The following is a 16,740-nucleotide window of genomic DNA, read 5'->3' as shown; positions in this document are numbered from 1 at the left end:
GACAAAAAAATATGCACAGCTTTGGTGCCTAAAAGAGTGTGTGTTCTTTTCAGGAGCACTAAATCCAAAAACAACAACAAAAAATGAGATCTGTCCTTGGTTTCTTGATCAAAACAACCTTCTGTCATGAAACAAATAGTATAGTTTTCCAGGTGTTTGTCAAGCAAGAACAATGGTAATTATCGGACATTTCTATAATCCATAAATAAGAAAAATTCAAAAGACATTTGATATATGATAAATGAAGCAATTTTAAAGCAATGCATCTGTGAAATCCATTATGGCAAACATCTTACAAGGAATGTTAAAACACTGGGAACATGCCGAGGAAGTTCACCGAGCTTCTAAGCTTTACAAACTTAGAATGTTTGCTGTGTAGAGTTATGGTGCATCACAAAAAACCAAAAAATATTTCTTCACGATATTTTTTCCTTGTTTTTCCTCATCATCTGAGTACACCAAAATGTTCCAAGATGCAGGATATTTGCTCTGCTCAGTTCAAAGTAGCAGAATATATAAGTTAATTGAAGAAATTAAGTAAATCAAGTCATATATAATTCTGAACTCGATATGCACTTCACAAAAATATGCTGTCTTACAGTTCTGTGTTCAAAAACTGTTGCTTGAGTTGGTTTCTGAAGTTCTTACTGTATTGAGGTAACATAAGTTCTGGCATCTCCTTCAAGAAAAACGAAAAAAAAGGAAGGAAAATGACCAGGAGGGCTGGAGGATCTGTAAGCATCCACCATCTGTTGGCTGGTAACAAGCAGACTTCAAGATTTAGAGGCAATTAAATTAGAATTCTGTTTCCTTTAAAAGTATGGATGGTTCAGACTTGGAGTGCCTTCCTTCCTCTACCCCAAATTAACCCTCACCTTCCTCCCTTGGCTAGCTTTCTAATGGAAGTGCAGGCCAATGGCTGCCATCACTTCTTTCCTGGCATGGACAAACCATAATCGTTAACATCAATGAAACATAAATCTGGGAGCATAATGGCATCATATATCAATCAGAACAAGCCAGATACTAAACAAACCTGAAGACTGATAGGAGAATAAAGACAGGATCAAAGGCTACAGTTCTCACCTCAATGAGAGTTTTTCCACTGTTTCCCACTTGTGCTATTACTGCTTGAACAAGCGACAACACACCACTGCATTTCAGAGCTATTAAAGAAAATTCCACTATAAGAAATACACAGAATAAGGTCTATAGATACTTCATTATTTCAGTTTTCCAGTAACCATGTCAGGTCATGTTTAGATTTGTTCAGCTGAATTTCCTGCATCTGACCTGTAAATTCTTGACATATTTAGCATTTCCTCTGTAATGACAGCTCCCAGAAGAAATTATTCTTGCCTTGCCTTGCCTTGTTCTCCTTTTTGTCCCACAAAAGCTCTCCTCCTTCTCAAAGACTTTGGTGTGGCTTGGTCACCAAGATTTATGGATGGTGGCTTTCCCCATGTCCACCCTGACCTCAGCCCTTGTGCAGCCAGCCAGCAAGTGGGCCTGGCATTGCAGCACAGCCCTAGCCTTGACCCAAGAACATCTATGTGACCACTGGGTAACCCTCCCAGTGACATGCAGAGTGTGTCCAGGCTGAAATCAAATAAAGGGGTATCATTTCAGGGGAAGCAAGTAGCAGTGCTTTTGGTTCACTACACTGAATGTGTTAAAGAACAAGAATTGCAAGGAAAAGGACCTTGCAAATTAAGGGATTTTTTTTTCTGTAACATGGGGGAATCAAAGAAAAGCTAAAATTAGTAATCTAATACTAGCTTCACAGGTCCCAATTCTGCCATTACTGAATAAATGTGCTGAAATTATGAGGGGGAAAAAATACTCCAGTCAAGGAATTCTGAAATGCTCTGATTTTGAGGGAGTAGTGGAAATTTCCCTGGAATTATCTAGTGAACATGTATCGGGCTGTTTCAATTCATACCTGAACTCATACCTACTGTGAGCATACCAAGAGAGGAGCTCACTCTCTCCTTCTCCAGATTTTGCCTGTGGGTTGGATAGTGCTGATCACCCTCTACTTACAGCAAACATGCTCAGATTCACCCACCAACGTAACTTCTGTTGTAAAATAGTGGTCACAGTTTGAAGATACACATGGCCCACAGTGACCCTTCTATATGGCTGTACCAAAGTCACCATCAAATGTTCCTTGTTTCAAAGCAACTGCAGCTAATTATGTTGCTGTGCTGATTAATTTCATACGTTTTTGTACTACCTAGTCATGGTTAAAAACACATTCACCTGGAAGATTTAGACTAACAATTATTTTGGACGGTAAATTCCACAAGAATATGCTCCTAATTTTATTTGTCTGGTGGCTTACTTCAATCACTGCCTTTATAGTGAAGTCACTGCTGGGATAGTGGGCAACAAATATTTAACAGTAGTCGATAATGCTATACAAAAGTGTAGGGAACAAACTAAGGAGGAGCACCATATCCAATTGAAGTGGCAGAGGAATGCAGCAACCAGAATGTAATTACTTGTGTGAGAATTTGCCTAGGAAACTGAAGCAAACACCCCTACTCCTTTGAAAAATGTACATTTTAGCATATAATTATCTAAGTCTCTTTACTAGGTGAACATTGCATTGTTAGACCACAGGTAAAAAAGGTGAAAAAGTAAGTACAACAGAGTAAATGGGGCTTGAATGTTCATTAATTTTAATCTGATATAAGAAAAAAAAATGCCGTAACTGCCTAAGACAAGCAAAATGGAAATCAAGGGTAAGTATGGCTAGTTTTGAGCTTCACATATCTAGGAGCCAGGGCCAGAGGCAGAAAGAATCAGGGGCAGTTCAAACTCAGGAAATGCTAAACTTCATATAAATGCCTTTTCCACCCCCACTTTGGATTTAAGACTTAGAACTACACTTACATTTGAAAACTTTTGAAAATGGTTTGGCAATTTATTATGGTTTTGATGATAGCTCTCAAATCTTTTAAAAAATAGCCTGAGATCTTTTGAATGCTTTTAAATTTTGCAAGGCAGATCTAAAGTCTATACTCCTTATTAGTAAAAGCAGAAGTCTACATCCAGACAGTGATCCAAAGGTGGGATGCAGGAATGTATTTGGACAAACAGTACCCAGCCTGGTGATGCTGGGCCATGTGAAGGACACGGCTATAGGGAGTCCACTCTGTGCACTGCTGAGAATGACTCCGAGCAGAGAGCTCTCTAGCAGCAAACAGGGAAACCCTGAGGACAGGTACAGATTTTTAACTCTACCCTCAAGGCACTACATGTTGTACTCAGAGTTATCAGAAAGTGCCTTCCTCTCATTAAATCAAAGTCTCGGTCTGTAGGGAAACTGCCTAAATTACTACATGAAGCAGAGGTGTTCAGCCATGCTTTGGAAAAATGACCTCAGGACAGTCTACAGTGGTCTAGTTGACATCTGTGATTCCATGGGAAGTGGCTGACTGCTACTCACAATGGTCCTTCAAAACTGGGAGAAATTCTACTTCTTTGGAAAGCTCCCAGATCAGCCAATAACAGGGATGAGCCCTCCTGCCTGCTCAGACATCCTGTGCAACAGGACAGAAGATGCTCTCAGATAAAGTGAGTGCAAGTGGCAACTTAAACACTATGCACAGAGGAAGAGAACGGGTAGCTTTCACATTACCCTTAATCCCCTGGGCCCTGCCCTGCAACCAGCACAGCTGGAAAATCTGATTATTTGAAGCATAGCACCATGCAGAGGAAGCAATATTCCCTTTCATCCAACAGCTAACTTGGGTGAGCAGGGTCTACTACGTGCTGTAGTCAAAGAGAGAGGTGATAGGGGTACTTATCACTGCTTCAGTCACTGCTCAGGTCATCAGTTTGTTATGATGTCTGATTTTCCACAAGTTATAAAAATGGGATATTCTGGTATCTCTGCAGATTGAAGACAAACGTAATACATCAAAACAGCTGCAGCAAGAAAGAAGAGATTGGGGAGAAAAAAGTTCAGACATAAAATTCAATTTAGTAACATATGTTTTAGGCCTGTGTCCCTTCCCAATGTTCCACAAAACCAGTCTTAATAGAGACATTTACAAGCGAGGAGTATAGATTTGGAAGAAGTCAAGACTCCTTTTATTCCAGGAAATTGAGAGAAACTTTCCATGCAAACATACACACCCGTGCAATCACAAAATCTTCTCAAGTGTAACTTTAAGAGACACAGCAGCTTTGCTAGTCAGATCAGCCAGAACCACTTCAGTTTGATTGAAGAGAGGAAAAACAACAACAGTAAAACCACTGGGTTCAACAATTTGGGCCAAGTCCTAAAAATAGAACTGCTTTCTTATGGAAAGGAATAAAAAAATAGAAATAAAATCCTAAACAAAACAAAACAAAAAACACCCTCCAGAAGATCTGAAATGTTCTCAAAATTGTCTGAATTTGGTGCCAAGTACACAGGGGCAGACTAATACTTAAGAGGCTGCCTGTGCCAGCTCTGAATCCCTCCAGTAACTAAAGACTGTATATCCAAGACTGGGAAGTGACTATGGAAAAAAACCCCTGTTTTCTAATGGGCAAGCTGTCCAGCCATTTTAACCCTTGCTTGAATACTTGCCTTGAGGCTTCATGATGCAGTGTTTCCTTGGCAGGCTGCTCCAGCTGCCAGTGCTTGCAGCCTGCATGACACTGCAGTGGGACCAGTCTTGGTCACCCACGCTCCAGCAGCACCTGGCGTGAAACTGCAGCTTTGTTTCTTGTGAGGAAAGGGTTCAGCCCTGCTGGAGAGGATGGCAGCTCCAGCCTTCCCCCTGCCCAGACCAGGTGCCTTTGGCATTGTGTGTCTGCAAGAAGGGTTCAGCCCCAGGTTCCAACCACGCTGACCCTGCACAGGCTCACCCCCTCCATGACCGCTGGGCAGAGAGCAACGCTGCCGCTGTCTCCCGGTAGGGAACAGGGCATCACTGGCACAGAATGGATCTGCTTTTGCACAAAAAATCACTGCTGTGAATGAGTTGCCTGAAATTACCATCTTGGAGCAAGTCCTTGTTGTGCTGTACAAACTCAGAAGTATTTGTGTAGTACTGGAAAGGCACAGGGGAATGTGCTGTTTCTTTCATGCAAAATAACTGAAGAGGAAAGGCGGTTTTCTGTTTGCCTGCCTGCACCTTTCAGAATGGGCAAAACACAAAAAATAATGTTAAGAAAATAAGTAACAAAGCCGTTTACATTTATCCCCTGTGAGACTCCCTATTATCTTACTAAGAACCAGGCAGAAATAGAGCTCCTAATGATTTTGCTTTTATGCTTTGCCCAATCTCAAAATGTACGGTATTAAGACAATGTATCCCCTTCAGGGACAGAATAAAGGAATAAACACTTTCTGCTCATTATACTGGCAAGAAATACAGGTAATCTTTATTCACAAAGAAAGGCAGGGTTCTCGATTTTCACAAATCACCTAAGAGCTTCATGCTAAAAAACCTGAAATATCATTATCAACATTTGCAAAAGAGTTGTCAAAAGTTATCAAAACTTTCTCTAGCGACCAATGGCCTATCAGGTGTTTGTCCAGAACATCCAAAGGTGTTGCTTGAAAAGACTCTATCACCTCCCTCTGAAATGCTCCACAGACTCTTCTGCTTCTGTGAGGAATTTCACTGGTATTCCAAGGCAATCTCTGTATTACTGATTTTTACTTTTGCCTATTGTATACAAAGTTACTTTTTAAAAGTGTATTAAAGATTTTTAATAGTAGAATTTAGCTAATCTGCATCAGTTTAATTGTTGTTAAACAGGTTCCCATGCAGCTCCATCAGGTTTCACATAAATTCCAGACCCCGTCCTTGCTTCTGCTTCCTGAAAACCGTAGCTAAAGTGGCAGGATAAGCTAGTTTCTTCTTTTCCACATGGCTGAAATTGGCATAAGGATGAAGAGAGGCCTGAACATTTAAGAAAGAAAGGTCACTTTTCATGAAAAAGGGGTTTTTAAGAAGCCAGAGTAACAGCTGAATTTCATATGCCAACTTCAAGAAATATAATATGAGAGAAACAGAAGTGCTATTTTGGGTCACATAAGTATCATATTCTGAATAATCCTTTTATTAGCAGGCTGCCCTTTCCTACCTCATCTTTCTTGCCAGCAGTTACAGACCTCAGGCTCACACATTTCCATCACTGCTATGAGAAGGGCATTTATCAACTTCCTGTCACTCAAAAAATATAACTAAATCTGAAGTTGAACTTACTAAACACATCACAAAGCATAGAGCAGCAGCTCTCAAAGTTGTTTAAAATGTGTTTCCAAGGAGAAGGTCAATATTTTTTGTATGATATTTATCTTCTTTCTAAATGTCTGACCCAAATAAGTAATCAAAGAGAATGAAAGCCTAAAGCAATCAGTTTAAATTTCATCATGTGATTCTGGCCTGGTGTGTAAGAAAACACTCTTTGAACTTAACAAGCAAAGTGTGCATAGGAAATATTATTCTAAGCATTTAATGGAGTTGCACAACTCATATGTGTTTGCTAAAGATAGCAAAAATAGTCAAGAAACATTTTTTCAATAAAAAATGCCCTTTTATTTAAAAAAGTTGCTTATGTGTTTTACAGACACTTAGTATCAAAGTGCATCTAACAAACATTTATCAAGGCTCTTTGGGTAACATGTTTAACAAAAATACTCACAGAGAATAGTTTCCTTTTAACATGCTAAAATGAGAATTGAAATTTTTTTGTGCTAACATTTGCTTTCCAAACAGCTATCACGAATACTTTCACTTCAGAGTACAGTGTGGTTAAGTTGTTTATTCTAGAGTCTGAATCATTAGAGTATTTTCTCCCAACCTGTTTTGTTTTGTTTTGTTTTAAGTTTAACATTAAGTATAAGTTTTAAAGCTTTCATATGATTTGGACAATTACAGAAGCCCCTTGGAACCAAAGCTCTGCCTGTAGTAGGCATGGCTCTGATGCTGAGGCCAACTGAGTGAGTCCAGGAGCATTTTTAATTACAGCACCACCCTATGCATTTATGATTACTTAAGTGTACTTGACCCCACCAGTTGTCTAATCCTTCCTTTTAACTTCTCCACGGTCTATTAAACATCCCCATTTACAAGACTCTCTGCTGGAGTCAAACCCTTGGTGGCTGCAATGTCTGCCTTTCCTGCTTACAGTGTTCTGACAGCCCTTAACATATTCCAGTCCAGATCTGACTTCTCAAGGGAACGTGCCTAAATTGAGTCAATCTCACTGACAAAGATCAAACCACTACTTAAAACGTCTCGTGGCTGGATTTCCTTCCCAACAGACCCACAACTCCAAACTGAACTAAACATGAAAAGCTGCATGCAGCTGCAAGCAGTATTAGGTAAGAAAAGAGTGCAAGCCTCACATGATCTGAGTACCAAGTGTTCCTGTGGCAGGGGTACAGGGAGAAGGGAGGGGAAATGGGCAGCAGGCTCCTGACCCTTGAGTAAATCCATGCCTAGGAAGTGTGATGGGAATACTCATCCATGCACAACAGGGATATTTACTCACTGCACACTACACATGCACAATGATGACACAGCCAGCACTGGATAAATGACTTCTCTGAGTAGAAATTAAAGATTTTATGCTATTTCCCTTCTTTGTGGTGGTGCTTGATTCATTTGTACTTATGGCTCAAAACTTTTCACGAACACCATCTGGAAAACCAGCTTTCCTACAAGTCCAGGCAATCCAGCAGTACAATATACAGTATAGGTATTTTGCATGGAAAAAAGAACTGCTGCTCTCAAGTACATACAGTAATTTATGAATGCTGTCCTTAAGGTGTTTACCAGCTGATATCAAATTAGAATACAATTCCTATTGTTTTCCACTGAGAAGTCACAATGTAGACAAACCACTGTTTTTGCAGGAAGATGAAGAGGCTAAGCAAAGAGTTATAGCAACTTCAGTTTTATCTGTGATTTCATCATTTACTTTCAACCAGGCATTTCATTTTCCTTTTAAGTTATATCCTTTTTGGACAAGTATTCTAGCAAGGAGTAAGAAGAAAGCTCTTGATTTCAATTTCTTGAAAAGGCTATTTTATCATTAATATACTGGGAACCAGTCAACAACTATGTTCCTGCAAGGCCCACAGAAAACAGAACTGGTCCAAAAAAAAAAAAGGGGGTTGAACTAATTCTTTCAGTGTCAATGTAAAAGAAAGTTATGTTCTCACCAGACAAGCTCTTTAGGTCAAGTATAGCCAGAAGGTGCACTTTGAAAAAGATAATGTGTTTTCCACATAATAATGTTCTTTGGAAAGAATTCCATGCTCCTAGAAATTGGTCTGTGAAGTTTATTTTCTGGCTATATGGGTGGAGGAACACAGATCCAGGAAATATACTTAAAATTCTCAGTGGACTAGAAATGTAAATGCCTGTCTCACACAACTCTCTCAACTTTCCTTTATCCTCTCCTTAGCTTCCTACCAATCATATTCCCAAAACATGTTATAGTAACTCTGATGTCACTGAATGCAAATTTCTTTATCTATATCACATTCTTAACAAAGTGCACTCAAAACCTTCTTCTAATGAGACCAAACACCCAGGAAAACAAAACCAGAGTGCTTGGTAAGATCTCAGTCTGTGATTGTGAGAGCTTGGGACAACTAAGAGATACCTCTTATTGTTCTGGTAAAGGAATTGAGAAATCAGTTAAATTGGACGTCTCAGAAAGCAACCCACACAGATTATTCAGATTTTGCACTTATAAAGCAGAAATGAAACAAAGAAATTAATAACACACCAACCATCCCAGGGTAAATACATGAATAATTGTTCTGTACTATATCTTAGAAGTGAGAAAACCACTATTGTATTTCGAAACTATGTATGTAGAGAATAGCAGCTGACATCATCTACTTAGACATTTGACACTGTCCTGAACAACATCGTTGTCTCTCAATTGGAGAGACATGAATTTGACATAGGAACCACTTGGTGGATAAGAAATTATCTGCATAGTCACACTGTGAAAGTAGTGGTCAATGGGTCAATGTCCCAGTGGAAACCAGTGAGGAGTGGCCTTCCTCACGGTCAATATGGGGACCAGCACTGTGTAACATTTTGTCAGTGACATGGGCAGCAGGATCAAGGCACCCTCAGCAAGTTTGCCAATGACACCAAGCTGTGTGGTGCAGTCAACAGGCTGGAGGGAAGGGATTCCCTCCGGAGGAGCCTGGGCAAGCTTGAGAGGTGGGACTGTGCAAAGGCCGAGCGTGTGGTCCTGCAGGAGGGTCACGACAATCCCAGGCACAAATATAGACTGGGCAGAGAATTGTTTGAGAGCAGCCCTGCAGAGAAGGACTTGGGGGTGCTGGTGGATGAAACGCTGGGCACAGGCTGTCAGTGTGCACTCACAGCCCAGAAGGCCAGCTGCATCCTGGGCTGTACTAAAAGCAGCGTGACCAGCAGGGCAAGGGAGGTGAATCTGCCCCTCTACTGTGCCCTTGTGAGATTCCAGCTGGAGTGCTGCATCCAGCTCGGGGGCCCTCAACATAAGGAGGATGCAGACTTCTTGGAGTGAGTCCAGAGAAGGACCATAAAGATGATCAGAGGGCTGGAGCAAATCTCTGGTGAAGACAGGCTGAGCTGCTTACTCTGAAGAAAACTCCAGAGAGACCTTACAGCAGCCTTCTGGTACAAAGGAGTCCTCCAAGAGAACTTGGGAGAGAGGTTTTAGAAGGGGCATGTAGTGACAGGACAAGGCTAATGGCTTCAAACTGGAAGAAGGCAGGTTTAGTTTAGATATCAGGAAGAAATCTTTTACTGTGAGGGTGGTGAGGCACTGGAAAAGGTTGCCCAGAGAAGTTGTGGTTGCCCCATTCCTGGAAGTGTTCAAGGCCAGGTTGGATAAGCAACCTGGTCTAATGTAAGGTGACCCTGTCCATGGCATAAGGGTTGAAATAAGATCATCTTTTGGACCCTTCCAACCCAACCCTTCCAAACGATTCTACAGTTCTATGGTATGTAGGTATATATAATAACCCCTGTTATTTTTTATTCCCTAAGAAATATTTCCTAGTTTACATATTACACAACAACTGAAAAGTTTTAATTATATACTTAATTATTTTAATTATCCATACATCCCAATATTTTGTACTTGCCCTCCTCCCTGCCAGGAGGAAAAACCTTGTGGCATTCAATTCCACTCAGCAGCTGAGCATTCTCAGTACACACTGCATGTTTCTTGTCTTGAGGTAGCAAAACCGATTTGTTAATTTGGTTGTTAATTCAGGTGGAGATGAGTAGAGCTTCTGGGCTTCTTTGTAATTCTTAGTTCAGAAAACCTATTTCTGGTTTTCTTCCAAATATACTGCACAGTTTGGAATTTGTAGTAAAGATAAGAAATTATTCTAGGATTTGCTTTCCCATTTAAAAGGTATTTAAATTAAGGAATCTGGCTCGAAATTATTACTTAGAGAATAGCTTCTTGATAAATCCTGAGTGGCACTTGGTGCAATATCCTCAGTCACTGTGCTGAAGGAAAGTGAGAGTACTCCTTGGGATTCCACATTTTGACAACGTCTTTCTAAACTGCTATAAGATGGCAAAGGGTTTAATGAAAGTTAATGCTTCCTTTTCCCACATGATTAAAGCTGATGCCGTCTCTCTATAAGAACACACATAAAACCCCCGGAACTGCATATTATGAAACATTTGAGGCAAGATGTCTGGTAACTGTAGTATGGGAATATTATACTCTAAAAATAAAATGCAGAATAGGATTAAGGGTATCTAAGAAACCTAATAGCTCAGAATCTAGGCATATGTGAAAGCACATGCACACAGACTTTTTTTGAACCAAGTGTGACTAAGCCTTGGCTAATTCAAGCATTTGATGTGTATCTCATGATGTGTTCCAGGAACACAGCAAGACTTTTGCTGCTTGGATGTTTTAAGTGGTGAATCTTGTATGCCAGGTAAGCATGTGCTTTCATTATGGTTGTTCTGGTTCCTAAGAAAAAAAGCACTCTGGCTTTTAAAGTTTCCTCTAGTTACTTTTCAATTCTAATTATAAAAATTGTGGAATAGATTTCATTTGAACAAAAATATCATACATTTTTCTGCAACATACATTTTTCTGCAACTTATTCCTAGGATCATTATTTTTGCTTTTGCAAAAGCAAAATATTTCTAAATCAGAGTACTAACTCAAAATGTCTACATAACCAGGCAACCTCTGACCTGACCTTCTGCTGTTGTCATAGACACGACCACAATAATATATTACTCCACTACTGAGCTGATCTTCAGGTATTTCATTAATTCTTTACTGGGCTCCTGGATAGGAAATAAATAATAATTAACACACAGCACAAGAGATACTTTAATTGCTTTGACAGTTAGACCCACTGAGGGTGAAGTTTTCTGACTTGAACTTACACATTTTATCTGAGCCTCATTCATCTGTAGACTGAAGAATCTTCATGAATCGGTGAAGCAAGGCCTTCATTGTTTCAAATTTTCCTACTTCCTCCCACAGATTTCACCTCTTATAATAAAGTGTTCATGGAAAGCTCTATTCAAAACCCTTCTGTTCTTCTTAATAAATGAAGCTGATTCAGGTTTGATTGTAGTGGGAAACAAAAATTACACAGAACAGTAAGCAAAAGCTTACTACTTTCTATTTAGATAAGTATTATACGTATTCCTTGAAAAAAAGAAAACTGTAAAATTTCCAGGTTCTTTGACCAGTTCAATTTGCTGTTGTTGAACTCTCTGATGATATTATTCGCCTCCTCTCCTTCCAGCTTTTTTGGTCTGCTTCAAGGGCCTGTGCTGTTTTGCTCCATTAATGTTCTCTGAGCAACTCAGTTTTACCACAGCTGCTGAAACACAAATCAAGCCAAACAAAGAGTTATCTTGGTCCCTTTACATTTTCATCCCATTCTCCTAATTTTCTCCTCAAGACTCTTCCTCCAGATCAAAACAACTGAACTATTCTCTTTTCCATGTCACAGACCCAAGAAGCCCTTTTTCTTCCAAAACCCCTTCTCCTTGTCCCTAAATCCTTTCTTTCTTTTAATATAATATTCCCCTTGAGCCTCCTGTCTATCTGCTCATCACTGAGACTGGCACACAAAAGTTGCATTCTGTTCACCTCTGTGGTGTCTCCTGCTCTAGCACAAGTCCTACTCAGTTCCAGTGACATCTTCCCACCAAAAATGCTCCATTTATCTTTTTGGCCAGAAAAAAAATCCCTGGTATATTACCAGGCATTTTACCTTTAGGGCTCTGTTTCTGCAAAACAGGCATAGAGGAATCACTAGTCCTGCCTGAAGGATGAACCTCCAATAGACACATTTTTACTGGAACTTTCTTGCATTTTCCAAATATTATTTTAAACAATTCCCTATTTTCATGTCTGTCTAGGTTTCAAGTTTAGGATTTCGCTGAAATAAACTTGATCCATCTAATGAAGAATTTGCTACCATGTGTCTCACAGTCATTCTCAAAAAACAAAATAAAAACCCTCTCAAACATTTGTCAGCATGTTCTCTGCAGACATAAGAAAGTAATTTGGACTAGGTGATTCACTGTTTGTTTCTTTCCAGTTGTAGTTTTCATTATGAAAAAAATAAAGTTCTCTGTTTTAAATGCCCTGAAAAACAACAGTAGCTGTTTTCACAGACTAAATTCTCTACCCCTTAAAAAATATTGATAAAGGAATCAAATTACAGAGACTCTCCTCAGCTTCTTGTATCACATGCACAAAACTTTAGTAAGTTCAAAGCTCACCTAAATAAAGAAAATTATCTAAAATTAGGCATATGCAAAAGGAGCTCAGCTGACTATGTCTGCAGTTTTAAAGAAGAACCCTGTTTTAATGGAGACTGTCTCTATCTTTCCTAATTATTGCTAAGCAATTAATGGCTGCAGCTTGTAAGGTAAAAGCAGAATATTAAGTCAAAACATGATCATATTACATTTAAAAATCTCAGGTACTACCCTGACTTTCTTATTTCCAATTTCACAGGACCTTGATGCTTTTTGGTAATCCTGATCTATATCTATATCTAACTTCAGAGGTGCCCCTAACTGGACAGCCTCTCACACAAGACCTTGGCAGGAGGAATGCAACACTAAGATATCCAAAAATGTTTCTCCCTTCACATGGGGTTGTTACATAAAACTTTCTTCTGGGATGGGATACAGATCTAAAGCAGTCTGGTTCTTAATATCCAGGCTAATCACGAAGAACAGTACAAACCACGGTATTTAAATTAAGTAAACAGCAATTCTGAGTCATGCTGTTGCTCTCTTCTAATATGCTGTATGCTGTGGCTGAACCATCCAACATCTGGGCTGTGAATATAATACTGCCAAAGCTCTACTCCATGGCTGCCAAAATGTTGAGCCCATGCGTGGCTTCACAGCTTGATATCCAGGGAGCCCAACTCTGATTCAAATTCTGAAAAATCACCAGGTCTATGGTTGAAATATGATTCAGCAGTTTGGAGGGAAGCCTTCTTAAGCTAAAAAAAAACCAAAAAAACAGCAGCAAAAAAGCCACAGCTGACTATATATGGCATACAGCTCCTAGCAAAGAAGTACACTTCTTGAACACCTTCACTTCACAACAGAGCTCCATAACTTGACTGGATGGTACAAAATATGGCTTATGACAAGCATTAGGTTAAATTCTGCTCCCCTAACAACAGTGTAAACTCAGATGAACTCCACTAATTTCAGCGATACACAGCCTGTTTAAATATGAATGGACAGAAGTTCCTCTTGCTGTGCTCTTTGACATAAGCTTGAAGTCATTAATCAGATAGCATCCTTACAGAAGAAAGACTCTGGTGATGTTCCAGGAATGTAGCTACAGAGGTAGACTCCTTCCCTACCACACAAATATTCTTGATTTGTAAATGACTTAAGCCTTGTGAATTGACCAGAAGAAACGCCCCAGGTTCTGCACACATACAGAATGCACTGGGAACGTCAATCTTACACTGTTTGCTTTGTGTCCTACGGGATCATTTACACACACATAAAAGATGACCATATCTTGCCCAAATGAGGTGTCTGCTGGCCTGGTACATGGAAGAGCTCAGCTGCTGATTCATATTGCAAAGTCTGTTTCTCAAACTTTCCTCCTTGCTTTCTAGCAGATATAAATAGATAAAACTTTTTTTTTTCTTCATTTATTGATTGTTCAGGTGGACCAGCACTGCACCAAGGCATGACAGTCTTCAGCCCTCATCCTGTGCTGCTCAGCCCTGCCTGGTCAGACAGATGACACATCGTCCTTCCATGTGCACTGCCCTCATTTCTTCTGGTGATGATGCTTACTCTTCCTTTGCCAAGCACAGTGGCTTAACTAATATCCTCTACTCCCTGCAAAATACATGCTCAGTCATTCGGGAAATTGAAAAAGAAGGTGAAATAAATGCTACTCCATTTGTAGTTGAATGATTTGTTCAACACTACAAAATGTTGCTTTAAGAAAGCTCCCTTTTAATATAGTAAAGGAGACAAATGGAGTCCCCTTTTTTCTCATTCCCTTCTCTTTAATAGTAATTGAATGAAGTGGAGATTGTGAGGTAAAACCAAGCACATCTGGGTCAATTAGCATGGAAAGTCAATTCTTTAAAACCTGATGGATGCCTCTGGGAATCGCGCACTTCTCAGCACGAATCTCAGTGCAGTGCTGCACTCTCAGCAACTCAACTCAATTAAGCCATTACGTGGTTCTTTAAATCTGGGGATCCAAGGGAATTGCTTAATTGTCTGCTTGTCATAGTTCCTCCTCAGGGAGCATGTAAATGTCTTCTGTTTCTCCTATAGATGTGTGGTGCACATAAGAACAATTCATTTTAGCTGACTTATTCAAAGCTTATTTCTCCCGTGGGAAAATTAATCTTCCGCCTCAAACACAGAACAAAGCTCTCCAGTGGAAACAAACCATACCATCAACGTGGAATAGGTTTTCAATGACTACAGTCAGGTTTATATTTCCTTTTCCTTTAAAAGCTGACCTTTTTCTCTCTGCTTTCACTTGTTCCTAACTTCCACAAACAAACTCTTCAGGCCTGTAATAGGGTTTACCATTCTCTGCAGCTATGGGCAGTTCTAACACACCTAATGCACCCACTGACTTTAGAGTCAACAGAGCTCAAGCAAACTATCTAAACATTTATGATGTGCTTAACTTCATGGACAGGGACAGAGCACCTCTGGAGGATAACTTGTCCCTCATCCAGAGAGGTGGAAAGGATGGCACATCCGGGGATGCTCATCTGTCCTGATTGAGAGCTCTTCTGAACTGAAGAATCTACTAAAGAGATCTTGAACAGCCAGCAGGCTGTTCAGGGCAGACATTTCACTTTTAGACAACAAAAATCATGAGCTTAATCCCACCTACACCTCCCCACTGCTGTGACTGTGACAACCACTCAGGAAAGACAGACTGCTGTCCCTGTTTCACTACATCAGTGAGATCCTCTTCACGCGCACACAAGGAGCTGCTTTCACTCTTCTTTTGCTCTGTGTTTCAGACTGCTGAACACCCAAAATCTCTAGCTGGTCTCAGCAGGAGACAGTTGCTGGGTGCTCAGGATTATGGAAACAAGTCATCCCATTTAGCCCCTAAATATGGATTTAGCGGGCTAACTTTAGTTTCAGATTTTTTTAAACTTGGCATGGTATTAAAATCCATCCATGGGGTGAGTTAATTTTTTACCATCAAAGAGTAGTAAAACAACTTCTCCAAGGTCATACAGCAGGATGACTAGGATTAGAATGCCACAAATTCCATGTGCTATAACCAGAAAATTATTCTGTTTCCTAAATGTAACATAATTGGGACACAGTCTGATAAATGGAGACTGAGTAAGCCACACTAAATCTACTGATGTGTTCTGCAATGTCTGGATGCATCCCCAACCCTAGCTATGAAAGGAAATGTAATTATGGTAATGAGAAAGTACAGTCCACCCATCATTTGGGTTACCACACACATACGTAACCGATTCCAAACATAGAACTGCAGTAATGTCCCCTACACTCTTATCTCCCATTGGATCCCTTTTCCTTAAGTTATACACGTGCCATTTTTTCTTCTGACAGGAGAAACAATCTATTTTGGTGCATGCACAGCAGCTGAAGGGCTATCACGTCTGTCAGGACACGGGGAACAGCTGCTGGACGTTCACCAGAGCTGACTCTGGGGGCAGACACCTTTCCTTGCCCACATAGATGTAGGCAGTGTGTTTGCTCAGGCACAACACTGTGGATGAAGGAGGGAAGCTAAGTCTGAGGAAGAACGTTCACAGAGGAGAGGAAGATCAAGAAGCCAGAAAGTTTTATAAAGCACCCTTGTGTGTTGGAATCTATGCCAACTTAAAAAATGAGGTATATGTCTCTTAGTGCAGTCTTAAGCCATGAATGCAAGGCAGTGTAGAGATTCAGAAGCCTTATTTAAACATCCTACTTTGGCTCCAGAGAAACAGAACAGCGTAGTGCACAGTCCAGGCTAACTTACACAGCTCTGCCACGGCAGTTTAGACCAGCCAGTGTCTCGGGTGTATAAAGGTCTCTGTACAGCGGTGACCTCTGCATGCATCACTCACTTGGTTTACATCATCTGGAGGACATGTCCTCATGGTGCAATGAGTGTGTGTAAATTAAAAATTTCAGCTGTGGCTCCAGAGTACGTGCAAGGGATCCTGACAACAAACATTCTGTCTCTCCTGCCTGTCTGCAATTCAAAGACACAATGCCAGAC

At 40.3% G+C, this 16,740-nt stretch overlaps 1 long non-coding RNA gene across 1 annotated transcript in view; it reads left to right on the top strand.

The window, feature by feature from the left end:
- Window positions 1-15,587, top strand: part of LOC134546834 (uncharacterized) — an 86,662-nt gene extending 71,075 nt beyond the window's left edge. Inside the window, exons 4-5 of the long non-coding RNA XR_010079273.1 lie at window positions 10,874-10,930; window positions 14,174-15,587. This is a non-coding gene — a long non-coding RNA (uncharacterized LOC134546834). The remainder of the gene's footprint in view (window positions 1-10,873; window positions 10,931-14,173) is intronic.
- The last annotated feature ends 1,153 nt before the right edge of the window (window positions 15,588-16,740 follow it).

Source organism: Prinia subflava, chromosome 2 (genome assembly GCF_021018805.1).
Source record: "Prinia subflava isolate CZ2003 ecotype Zambia chromosome 2, Cam_Psub_1.2, whole genome shotgun sequence".
Classification (NCBI taxonomy): Eukaryota; Metazoa; Chordata; class Aves; order Passeriformes; family Cisticolidae; genus Prinia; species Prinia subflava.
Note: the sequence above shows the minus strand (reverse complement) of the source record. Positions and strands in the feature narration are given on the sequence as shown.